This window comes from Gavialis gangeticus, unplaced genomic scaffold (assembly GCF_001723915.1).
Source record: "Gavialis gangeticus isolate Ggan-Ray unplaced genomic scaffold, GavGan_comp1, whole genome shotgun sequence".
Lineage (NCBI taxonomy): Eukaryota > Metazoa > Chordata > Crocodylia > Gavialidae > Gavialis > Gavialis gangeticus.
The window spans coordinates 172,105,464-172,118,976 of record NW_017729032.1 but is presented as its reverse complement, the minus strand read 5'-3'; the positions used below and the strand labels follow the sequence as shown (position 1 = coordinate 172,118,976).

The window sequence follows — 13,513 nt, the reverse complement described above, 5'->3', positions numbered from 1 at the left end:
GTATGAAACATTTAAGATGGCATGATCTGGATAGTGAGCTGTGGATACAGGCAGTTTTCCAGATACAGAGTTTAAACATGTCTATTAATGCACCAGACTCTCAGGAACAGCTTTTTTAGTGAAGAGTCCCTAACATTGCTATAGTTGGCCACTAGAGGATGCCTAAGTCATTCTGTCTGTAGCTGCTGTAGATAATCCTTATGCAGTTATCCTTATGCAGTGTGCCCTAACAGTCCTTTAGGGGCTGCTGGCACTTGCTGCAAGTTTAAGCACCCTGGATGCTTTAGTTGAAATGTTGGGATCACAGAAACACACGGCCAACCTACAATCTAAGGATTGTAAAGGTATCTTAAAGTGAGCTTTCCCCTACCTCTTACCCATCAATTTTGTTATGTATTTTCTGTTCATAGGAGAGGATTTGGCAAATATGATATTACTTCCTTTCTTATTTATGCTTATGAAAACAATATTTTATTTTAAATGGAAGAACGACTATATTCTCCAATCCTTCACTCCTAACTGTGCAATATAGACAGCTTTGGTACAGGAAGTTTATCACAGGGTAAAGGGAAACATGTTTAAAAAACATTTTAATTAAAATACTAGCAGTATATCAGTGTAACACTAATTTTCTGCAGCTCAGTACAGTAGATCTCTTGACTTGATAGGAATCTTTTGGGTAGTGACTACTACTTGCCTTGCCAGTATACTCCTTGCTGTAGCAAATCTACGATGTGGAGGTTCTTCTTCAGACATCAGATTTGTCCAATTGTCCCCTGAGATCAAAAGACAGATTTCCATTTAGAGTGGAAGAGAGAAACTAGCAGCCTTCTAAACTGATTTTAAGTCTGAGACAGCAGGGTAGAGGTTGTAGGGGAGAGCATAGGAGTGGACAGATGTGAATCCACAGTTTTGTAGCTTTCTCTATTTTCTGGCTTAAAAAACAGCAGCCACACATCAGGTTCAGTTAATTTTAAAGAAAGATAATGAAGGACACACATGGGGCACTGAACAGCTAAAATTGGTCCCACTGGAAAAAGATTGAAACTCCCACCTAGCCACCTCCCTCCACCCCCCAATTTCTTAAAAGTCTGGATTGTTTTATGCAATGGAAAATGGAGTATAGTATAAATGTAGGCTTGGAACAAACTGGCAAGATTGATATCCTGTCTAAACAGAAAAATCAAGATTTAATGCTAATGCTAGATGTTTGTTAGTGAGACAAATGAAATGGTATCACAGAATCTTTTCTGGTTTCTACAGATTCCTGTGCGTATTTTCATAGGTTTTAGTTTCTTGAGGCAGATGCACATTTGCTCTACATGTGAATTGCTGATCATATTTTGCCTCCTTTCCTTTCCTGTCATGCTGTTTTATGCCTTCTAATCTGATAGGACTTTCAAAGTCGGTGTTTCCTCTGTTGCTAGTGACTTGTGGTTCTTAACAGAATGGGCGTTGCTACTCCGCAGCGTCCCTGGTTAAGTGCTTGTGCAGCTCTCCAATATTTCAGTAGTTTTACTGGGCATTTACATTTTCTTGTTTTTAAGTCTCAGGAGTCTGATAAGCTTTGAGCAGACCCAGAGCAGTTAGATAAGAATGGAAATAATCTCTTATACCACAAATTGACTTCCCTCTTTGTAGCCTTAGACACTGTTTCCAGCTGCTTTCAGTCTTTTAAATCCTTGAAAGCTTTCCTAATCCTCATGTAGGCAGCCTTTATGTGCTCTATCTCCCTCCCCTTTATCCTGATTGGTGAGGCTATTTCATGGCCTAATTCAGCCAACTACTACATCTCTGAGCTGTGATTTGAAATAAGAGCTAAGCGGACAGTTGCCTCCCTACTCCTGACTTTTAATAGGCTAGGAGAAAAGGTTTAGAAACTTGACATTGTTTTAGGAAGACTCTCCACAGAAAAAAGATAAAAGGAAATGAGAGCGAAAAACTGACCAGCTTGTTTGTACTGGGGAACTTGACGGATTTGTGTTTTTACTCTGAAACTGCACCGTAAGTTTGGAAGCAGATTGTTCCCTGCTGGATGGATAATGGAATTCTAAACATGAGGCAGGTAAGAAACAGACGGCAAAGCATTCAGAGGTTTCAAAAGGCTGGGGAGAAGGGAAAAGGCTGGGTTGCTCTGTAAACCTTTGCTTGCTAGATAACCTTCACAGAGTTTAGGTTTTTAGCCTGAAGCCCTGTGTTTGTTTTTAAAGGGAAGGTTAAAATTAACTGAGCAAGAGTTTTTACTTTCAGTTTGATTCTGCTGGTACTAAGTGATGCCATGCAAGTCATTGTGTGATTCAGGATTTCTAAGTGCATGAGAGCTGTTTGTAGGATATGCTAATCAATTCTTGTTTGCCATGGCTTGACTGTATTATGGAGGCTCTCTCACAGCTTCATTTATGATACATATGCTGAGAAAACTTGTGGGTATAATTGTAGATGTGTCAATACTGTGCAGGGCTGATTTATTTAACCATGCATAACACTCTTACATACCACTTACATTTTTCAATAGCTTTAAAATATATTGGTCTCAAGTCATCTTACAGTTTTTAAAAAGTACTTTAGCACTGAATAAAATGATCTAGAAAACCAGTGAGTATTCAAATGAGATTTTTTTAAAGCTTGCTGTCTACCTGAATAGACAAAACCAGCTCTCTCCTCTGCCCCCCCACATTCAACTTGTATTCCCATAGTTCAAGTTCACAGTGGGAAATGTTTTCATCATTCATGGTGCATAGTTTTACAACAAAAATACGCAGTTAGAAAAGGACTGAGGGAGCGCAGAGCACTGATAGAGCTGTATCTTAAAACTAAATCAGTTCCAGCTGGAAGACCCTTGAAAATCAACATAAAAATCATCTCAAGAGCAATACTTTGGCTACCTATAGAACAATAGATGAGTGGTTTATCTGAGAAAAGCATCTGAGAAAAGCATTCTAGTTCCTTTGTGTGAGTGATATTCAAGGAAGTCTCTATAGTCTGTAGGGCTTGGTGGGGGATGAGGGGGAGATGGAAAGAAGTTTGCACCTGCAGTGCAAGTGGAGCATTTTTTCCTGATTTTTTTCAAAACAAGGTAGGGATCTTAAGTATTTTAGTCTAGTCTGCCATAAGGAGGGGAGCAGTTTTAGGTATTGGGCAAAAATCCATTTGCCCCTTCTTAAAGGTCACTGATTGAGAGATTTCTTGTCACCATGCAAATGAAAACTAAAGTGTATACTGCATCATTTGCACTTGGTCAGATCCTTCCCCTACCCAACTCCACTTAGCAAAAAGAGGTGTTAAAGCAGTGACAAAACAGATTAAAATGACATACAGCACAACAAAATGCTAGCTACAAAACTGTTACCACTGGATGAATAATGCCTTTCTAGGATGCTTATATTTATAGCACATGTTTAAAAAGCACATTTGTGTGTGTGCGTGAGAGAGGGTGCACAGTTCAGTGAAAGGAAGAGGTAGACAAATAGGTGAGAAAATAATAATTTTTTAAAGAGCGAATATAAAGTGAGAAAATGAAAAAGTTCCTTGATGTCTTCTAAGCAAAAGGAATAGGGGAAAAGCAGACAGCAATAGGATAGTCTTGCCTCCTTTGGTAATGCCCAACTTGATCCGACAGATGTCTCCCTTCTTTCACTTCCTTTGAATCAGCAGTATTCTCTGGGAAGCTGAACCCATAAAGTGGAGTGGATAAGCATTTTACAGTGCTGTGGGCCAGCCACTTAATTTCAGTGCAGTTATTCCTTGTATAACTGAAAGCTAATTTGATATCCCAATAACAGAGCAACTACTTTCATTGAAGATTTGCAACTATATATGTGCTTAGCTATGCGAGGTGTACAGGGTGCGAATTAAGTGGGAGCTCGGGGGTGGGGTGGGGGGGCTGAGTTCCCCCATAAGATAGAGAGCCCCCTGTAAGATTTGACCTGGGGAGGGCAGGTGGGACGTCTCTGATCAGATTGCTCCTTCACTTAGGTGGACTTGTTAATCAATGGTTAATTTTTTTTGTAGACGCTCCCAGGAGTCAAAGTGTAATTCAAAACCTTCAGGTGTACAATTGAAGTTCTCAGAGGATTTCTGTGTTTTATTTATTTATATATTTATAAACTTTTTCAGTTTGGCAGCGGACACAGTCAGTATTTACTACAAGTGTTTGCTGAACAAAATCGAGTGAGCTAGTAAATCTAGAATTGAAAGGACACATACTATATCATGATAGGGATTGATATTGTCTTTTTACAAGGTAATTGAAAATCTGGATAACCTATCAAATGCAATCGCTGGAAATCAATTCAAAATAAAAAAGCATGTATCATGAAAAAAGAGTTGTGAAATGGCCTTGTCTCTGTTTTAAAAATATCTAACAAAAAGGCACATTCAGGAAATGGTAGGTCTTACGTAACTGTTGCATGACTTGTCATCACAAACTGCAGTATTGTTTGGAATTTTAGGGTTAACCATCACACAGGAAAGTGTGTCATCAGCATTGAAATGCAACTACACATTGTGCAGATGAATGGTCTAGCCCAAAGGCATGTTACAGATAGTGAACAATAGTGCCTATCCTCAGAAGAGAGCACTGAAACTAACTTCCCTAGTAGAAGAGCAGCAGTTCTCCATAGAAATGTAATATGCAGCCTGTTGAGCTGATAAGATTCAACCTGCTTTACAATTGTGCCCAGCCAGCAGTCTGTAAGTGAACTTGCAGGATAGCAGTATGGTTGGTGGTATAGAATGCTGTGTAGAGACTTGTAAATGAGGCAGGTAAAAAGAAGCAGTCTTTATCTGGAGGTCATTTGAAACCTCAGCAAAAGCTGTTTCTGTGCTGTCATACGAGTAATATCCTGACTGCAACTTCTGTAGTGAAAATACAAAGTTCCCTGTACAACTACTGTGCATTAGTGATGCATAGGGGGGGCACAAAGGGGGAGGACTCCCCCCCCCCCGAGAGCACTGATGCCCTCCCTGACAGCAAGCACTGCACTCTGGGCATGGAGAGTGCTAGTGTCTTCCCTAAAATTGGCTCCATGCCACCGGCGCACTCAGAGACCGGCTGTTGGGGAACTCCCCCAGTCACTGCTTGGCCATTGGGGAACCCCCGCCCCAGTTGCCAGTTGGCCACTGGGGGACTCTCCCCCCTGGTCATGCCTCACTGATGCTCCCCCAGACTTGGGAGGCACCAGCCGCCCATGCTACTGTGTATATCACATCTTTGGGAGTATATTGGGTATTCAGTGGCTGGAAAATGTCAAGCATCTAAACAAGAATAAGCCTACCTGACCTTGTGTAAGGATAAGAAAGTGAACTCTGTGGTTTTTCAGAAGCTGTGAAATGATAGCAGAAAACCCTTACTAGCTAACAAATCTTAAGGTTCTCTACTTAAATTCTGTCCAACTCATTAAGGGAGAAAAGGTCATAGGTAAAGAAACTCAAAAATGATCTACTCTTTACTTAAGAATCTGTAATCTTGTGTGCCAGACCTCAAGTGTTTGACGAGGCCACTCTGACTGGATTTATTTTCCATGTCTGGTCTTAGAATTTACTTGAGAACTGGAGAGGGCACTGTGGTATCTGTTTTAGGTTGCCCAAATCTATTCCATGACAATTAGAAGCACAGGGATATCAATATTCCCTGTTCTTAAACTCCATTGTTGGCCACAATAATGACTTTGCATCTGCCAATATCATAATTTAGCTCACAGGATGTTCTGACAGCAGATTGATTTTTCCATGCATTGAAGTAAAATGACATGATCTCCATTGACTTGGATCGTGACAGGATCCGGCTCTTTAGACTGAAAAAGGTCCAAAGAGACATGCATTTTACTGATGGAACATTTGAAATCTAATTAAAAGTGAAAACAAAATCCATAAGGCACAGAAGGCCCTTTCAGTTCTTATTTATAATAAATATAGGCATGCAGTTTTTATGGCATATGACTTACAGAGTGAATACACACTGGGTAGAGTTTAGTTGATAGCACATGTAAAATATAAAATCATCCCCTTTTTATACAGATGTTAGCTTTTGAACATGTGGTTTTTATTTCCGAGTTTTTGTAGCACACCTTTTTTAATTCTTAATTTATTCCTCACTGAGAAAAATACTTCCTTACACTGAAATATCGTAACCATATAGGAAGAGCTGCTTCAAACTTTATCTCAGGGAATACTGCTTTTTTTGTGTACCCCATACAATAAAGAAAACAAATGTATGGAGTCCATAGGCTGAGAATATATCAGTTAATTAGTGGCTGGACATAACCCAGTAGGAAGTCTGGCAAGGTTTTTGTATGTATATGTGTATGTGTGTGTTGTCTGCTTTCTTTGATCACTTGTGTGGTAAATAGACATGCAGAGTAACTATGGTAACATGTGCTGTAGGTTTGTGGGAACAGAGGGGACTCATTCACTGGACAAAGGATAGTTTGTTAGAATAGTTGGTTATGATTTAAAAAAAAAGGCAGCAAAAATGCCCCAATCAGGGCATTTAAAAACATGAATTTTGCAGAACACAATTTATGTTACTGACTTGAAAGTAACATTTGTTTCTATAGATATGAAAGAACATGCTGCATCACATACGTGGTGGATAAGCAGGGGGGAAGAGAACAAAAAAGGGAGTAGAAAAAGATAACTGGATGGTATTGCTTATTTATTGTGGGTGCACGTTATGCAAAAATCCATTTGCTGGAATAAAGTGAGCATGACATCAGTGCAAATACTGGTGTTTTTAAAATAAGCTTTTAAATATTTAATTTTCCTCAAAGGTGTTTGAATTAGTTGGAACATTGGCCTGCTGCAAGATTAAGAAATGGTTTACACAACTTGTAATCATAAGACACTACCTATTTCAGTTATCTACCTGTAGAGGTCAGGCTTGAAATTTAAAAAAAACTTTGCAGGAAAGAATTTAAACCTAAAGCTGAGCCAGCAAAAATTCTAGAACTGACATAGTCACTCTTCTCATTGGCTAGGGACAGAAATCACACAAACTGATGTAAGTGATCAGAAACTGGTTCAAATGTATAACACAACAGAAATTTAGTGCACATAAAATGCTTTCACAATTGCTGAAACAGATTTAAGATAAACCTGGATGGATGTAGTATCCAACTTAACTGATTTAAGTTAAATCAGTTTATTGAACTTCTGTCCCAGATCCCCTCCAGTTCAAGTTAACTCAGTCCCCAGGATGCTTTGTGCTTCCCCCCACACACACACCCTTCTCACAGGATGGGCAGGCTAGCCTTGGGCCAAGCTGTTTGCTCCAGCAGAGCAGGGCGTGTTCTAGCGCCCCCTTGGCTTCTTGCCTGGGCCACTGCAGGCATTTGGCTGTATTTCTGTAATCAAAAGTGAATGTCTGTTCACTTGCTTATCGATTCAATCTACACAGCTCGGACTAACCTGCAAAGATTGAATCAATTCAGCCTCAGCCTATTTGACTGTCTGTACTTAGCCATTAAGTTTATACTGAATCCTAAAAGATATCACTAGTTTACCAATTGCATGCTATTAAATAGCATAATAATCTATAGTGGGGCTGCACATCCTGCTATTTGGTTACAATAAATAAAACCTAAACCTTCTCCCACATCTTGAACAGAACTAAACCTAAACCTTTTATTTGGTTCTAAATTTTGTAGATATGTTTCTCCCTTTCTGATTCCCAGCAGACTTCCTTTCTTTGCTGAAATCCATGTCAAGGTTTCAAGGACTCAGAATGTCTGGTGTGCTCTGACAGGCTGGCTGCTGATTTCCTGTCTAAAGAATTCCAAGGCTTTTGTAGGATGCAAGGGAGAGGCAATGCATTTTGGGACACTTACACCTGGGGAAGCTTTTGCGTGGATTAAACATTGTACTGGTTTGCAGAGTCCCTCAGCAGAAGAGTTCCAGAGGAAAGGGGGAAGGGATAGAGAGTGGGTCAGTGATATTCTTTGGGGATGACAAGTGAGTAACAGCTTATTAGTTGGGGAGAAAACTCTGAAGAGGTTTAGAGGAAAGAGTGAATGGTAGGAGGCAGAGATTAGAATGAGAAGAAAGTGGATATGCAGAAATGCATGTAAATTATGAATAAGCATTTCAGTACAGCTATTTGAACTTAAATTTGGAGACTTTTAAGTTTATCCACACTTGTTCCATGTTTGCTTATTTATGCACTCTTTATACATGCATGATGTTTGGAGGTTCAACAGGCTGTTGAGGACTGCTATATATCCTTGAGATCTCAACACTATAGTAATAGAATCAAACTTTTACAGAAATTGCAAAAAGCACCAAATAATTGTTCATTTTTACCTTCCATATACTAAAATAGATCTCAATTATTTAAAGTGATTCCTCTCCATTTGTTTCCACTTTATACTTACTTACTGTTATTATTTACTATGTCATCCCTTGAGGTCGTGCATGGACAAATATGCAAGCTTAAAAAAAGCTGAACCTAAGACTGCAGGGCATGTTTATTTGGCCCTGGAGTATCATTAGGTCTTTCTTGTAACATAAATGTTAAGTTCTCTGCATCTGAAAAGCACTTTTTAAAGTAGTAAAGGGATTAAGAGAAAGCTAAGGCTGTGCTACAAACTCAGTGGGACAGCAGATGAAAAGCTGCATGGTTTGGTATGAATTTGCATTATAATGCTGTGGACTGGAATGAAGATGTTTTGCTACAGTAATATGTTTATAAGTTATCTACTTTATTAAGATGAATTTTATGACTGTGGAAAGGTGTTGGCAATTGATAGACATTAACTTTTCTTTCTGGAAGGGAAGAGATAAAATCAAAGCTTTTGTATCAGAGTCCTGACAGTTTTCCACAACTTTTAACCCTTTTAACATAAAAGTCATGCATTATACATGCACATCACATCTATCTTCAGACTTTCCTTTGCATTCACTCTGTCAAGATCACTTTTGCTGCTAGGAAACCAAATGAGGACACTTCTTTTATTTTCACTGTCTCGCAGCACCTGAAAACTTAATCTTTGTGAATGTTCTATCAGCTGCTGGCTTAAGATGCAAGAAATTCAAAGAAAAGTATCAAGTGACATTGTACAGTCATGTCAAAACCAGCTCATACTGCCCTGGGAATAATAATCCATGTGAAAAGTTTTTCACATGTACAAGTGGAATGATTCTACTGGGTGCAAAGGTAGCAGTACAGCCTAGGGTCAACCTATTTAGAATCAACAAAACATGGCTCCTGCCCCAACAGAGAGCTGTACATTTGCTTCTGGCCAGGGCTGTCCCGGGGGGGGGCAAATCGGGGTGATTGCATTGGGTCCCACACTTTAGGGGGCCCCGCAGAGCCGGGCTGCGCTGCTGCTGCTTCAAGTCCGGCTGCTCAGCACGTTCCCCCACCGCCGAATCTGGTGCCTCCAGCCACTTGCTACCCTCCTGCCCCCCCCACCACTGAATCTGCCACTGGCTTCCTTGTGTCCTGGGGCTTATTTGCCCTGGGCCTTGCACCTTGCTCAGGTCGCCTCAGCTTCTGGCTATAAGAAACCACAAATACAGATGTTCAGGCTTTTTCTCCCTGAATAAAAATGGCCGCTCCAGAGAAATAACTTGGGAATAACCAGGATTAAATCACTCTCCTGGGAGAGAGACTGTCTGTACACTGGCTTCTCTCAGAAAAGAACATGGTTCTCTAGCATTCTCCCCCGTCCCTCCTCCTAGAGAGACACTGTGTCTCCAGCAGGGACCAGAAAGCTCCCCCTTCACAATTCCTACATTGTGCTGCAGAGACACAAGCTGACCATGGGCTACTCTATGCAGTGTTGCCATCTGTCTCAGGCAGACTAAGGGAACCTGCAAAGTATACTTAGATGTGTTCTTAGGGCCCGTCCCCCTGGCTACACAGTGTCAGCACTTCAAGATCCCTAGTGTTCAGGGCCTCATCATTTTACTGTCTGTACATTCAGCTCTGGTTAAGTTTCTGTACCAGGAGAACACACCTAGCAGATTCTCCCAGATTATTTGAATCCATGTACACAGCCTAAAACAGAATCTCCCTGATCACCTTTGCTGATGGTTCTTATCTCTTCTAAGCACTCGGGAACAGATGTGGGAGACATTTTCTCTATGGATAAAACTTTTTCAGTTATTGAAAAAATGTGTTCCATATTGGGGATAAAATTTGGAATTGTTCTCCCCCTGCAATTTCCTTTACAGACAGAACGAATGAACAAGCAGACAATCCTAGAATTACAAAAGCATCGTGATTAGCTAGGCTGTAGAGTCAGTCTCTCTTTGGCCTAACAAATATTTAGTTGTTTATACAAAGTGGTACTGTTCCAACAGTAGAGACTGAGGGCATGAACACGCATAACACTTGAAAGGGCTTAAATGTAGTTTAAATATGAAGTGGATAGACATATGCACCTATTAACCTGGTTTAGATTCACCTGGAATTGTTCAAAAGTGTATCTGAAAAATCAAGTACTATTTTGAACTGGTTCACTGTGAACCATTTTGGTGTTACATGTACACACACAACTTTCCATAAAATGGGTCTGGTTGGTTATCCATGCATCCTATACAACATCGTTCCTCCCCAGTTTGGTACAAGCTGCTGCACCTGGCCTCTCTGATACACAGTCCAAACTCCCTTTCCCTGTTTTTCCCTTTCTTAGACTTTTTATCCATGAGCTGCCTCCCACTGCTTGTTCAATAAAATCCATCTTCTTAATTTTGAACTGTATCCTCGCTCCCTACTTGACCACAGCTGGTCATCAAATCTTAGCCACAAAGGAATATTCAGTACTGTCATCTGGGAATTTTCTATTGGAAAGGTTTTCAACCAAAAAGAAAACATTTCTGCAAAACATAATTTTTTTTAAGTTGGGGAAACTTTTAAGCTGTTGGAAAAGTTTAAGTTTTCCAAGACAGCTGCTGAGTGCTCTTACTCTTTGTGTCCCTTCTCTATGACTCTGGCTGCTAGAAAGGCAGAAGGCCCAGATGCTTAGGCTCTCCTCCTTCTGCCCTCTGGGGCCAGAGAGGCAGAGGGATAGGCCCCCATTTTTCCACCACACCCTCTCTAGCCCCAAAGCAAAGCAATGAACCAGGATTATCAGCTTCTTGCTAATTGCATTTTCTTCCTGCAAGAGAAAGTAAAATTCCTAGGGGCTTTCAGTCAGACAGCTGTGCACCCATAAATTTCTGAGTCCATTCTTGAAAAATGCAGTATTTCCTTTACAATTGAGTCATATTAGGTTGACAAGAGCTCATGGAGAAAAGGTGACACTGGAAGAAAAATGCTGAGACAGCAATATGGTTGTAACTTTCTATGTACAGCCTGGATAAAGGGTTGAGGCCAGGAAGTGTAATGGCAAGGGATAGAAGGAATTGATGTGCACATGTGTGTCTGTATCAGCTGCATGTACAGATCTGCACCTGTGCTCTTACTTTTTATGCCGAGGTCAAAACCAGTGCACACTCTGCTGACTTGTAGAATGGGATAAATTAATTGTAGAACCCCCCTCTTTAAACACAAGTGAAGTGAATTGAACAGAGCAATTTGTGAAGATTAATGTAACTTTTAATAAAGTGTTTAATGGCTTTTCATTTGTGCTTTGGTAAGCCAACGAGTACAGCTTAGGTAGGGATTCCAACTAGAACTTAAACAGTTCAAAAGTGCACTATATTGTTTTGGTCTAATTAACACAACATGGTGATAAGACATTAAAACACTGTGACAACACTCTACATTGATAACAGCGGACATTAATGCCTGCAGACACGGTCTACATTGTAAAAATCTGAAAAAAAGACTTATTATGTTAGATAGGTCAATGTGATTTGACCTAGTTTTTCTTTGCTGCTTGGAAATTATGTCAGTATTAGTTATGTCATCCTCTTGGATGAACAATTTAACATAACATCCTTCTTGCATTGCAGTGTTCTCTCAATACTTTATATATAATTTATTTTGCTTTATTTATATTTACTTATTCTGTACAAGGATCCTCTAGGCTAACTCTAGATATCTGGATATGGCAAAAACAAAACAAAAAATCCCAAAATTGTCTTCCTGTTTGCTACATAGCCTGTTTATGTGCTAAAAGGGAGCTTTTTAAAAATAACTGACAAAAGCAGATGTACAAATTCTTAGGGCTCTCTCTTTGGCCATGTATAAAACTTTGCTAAACCCCATGTATCAACCAGTATTCATTGGCAAGTGACTGTATCACCTCATGACACCATACATATGTTTGTTTATGGGGTTTTTGTTTGTTTCTTTAATGTTAGTTAAGTTTCTTGCCATTGCCTGCAATGTTACAAATATAGAGAGTTGGATGGCTTGTTGTGAATAAATGTGAAATGGATGGGACCTGGAAAAGCTGCTTGTAATACTCCGACAAGAAACTTTTTTTATCACTGAGCAAGGACCTTCCTAGATAAACTCATAGAATAGAAAGAAGCCTCAGGGGTTATCTGGTCCACTGTTTCTCAACCTGTGGGTTGTGACCCAAAAATGGGTCACAAGACTATTTGAAAGGGACACAAGCAAGTCCCAGAAAAATGTGGGAAGGCATGGGTTTCCATTTACAGGCTAGCAGCATTCCAGCCTCCAAGGAGGTGCTTGGGGTGATTGGAGGCAGTGGGCGCATGTGCACCTGCGTGCGTACATGCACATGGCCAGCATACAGCTAGGCAGGGTCATGGGAGCAGCCCCAGCAACTGGATGCAGGTAAGTGTATGGGGAGTAGGGGTTGGAGGGCAAGGGCTTGGGGACTGTCCAGGAATGTGCATGTGTGGAGGGATGGGTGTGGGATGGGGGTAGGTGCCTGCCCGCACTGGGAGAAGGTGGCTGGGCACCAAAGCTGTGTCAGGGTAGGGGGGCACGGGAGGAGGTGCCTACCCCTTCAGTAGGGGAATGGGATGGTGGGGGTCCCTTTGTGGTGGTGGTGGGGAGCTGCATGGCTAGGCCAGCAGCACCGGGTCTGGTGCCTGGGAGATGCTGCTCATAGGCCAGGAGGGACCATAGCCAGGCTGTCTACCTGGTATAGTACGGGAGCTCCAGCTCAGGGCGGGGATGGTGGGGTGCCTCAGGCCTCCCCTTCTCCTCTCTACAGCCCATACCAGGGTCAGACTCACTCCACTGCTGCCCACATTAGCCAGAGCTGCTGCAGCCACTGCACTCTGGCCTGAGCAGGACAGGGGCAGCTGGGCCCAGCCTCTCCAGCAGGGCTGGAGAGGGGAAGAGGGCTGTGGGTTGGGAATGAGGAGCACCAGCATGGGCCAGAGGGGCAGGAGACTTGGGCTGTGGGTCAGGAGTGAGGGCACCAGCAGGGCCAGGGGTCTGTGACTTGGGAGTGAAGGACACCAGCAAGGACAGGCGGCTATGGGTCAAGAGTGAGGGGTGGTGGCAGGGCCAGGGGGCTATAGGTGGGACCAGCCATCACTTTACAGATGGGTCCTTGTACAAAAAGGGTTGAGAACCACTGATCTAATGCAAACCTCTTCCTGCTTCCTTCCTGCCTTCCTGCTTGCACCACCCTCACCCGCCCCC

General features: G+C 41.6%; 1 protein-coding gene across 1 annotated transcript in view; it reads left to right on the top strand.

Moving 5' to 3' along the window:
- The first annotated feature begins 1,790 nt into the window (after positions 1–1,790).
- The window catches only part of MID1 (midline 1), a 313,623-nt gene continuing 301,900 nt past the window's right edge, over positions 1,791–13,513 (top strand). The window contains exon 1 of the mRNA XM_019524500.1: positions 1,791–2,065. The gene's annotated coding sequence lies outside the window, so the exon portion shown is untranslated. The remainder of the gene's footprint in view (positions 2,066–13,513) is intronic.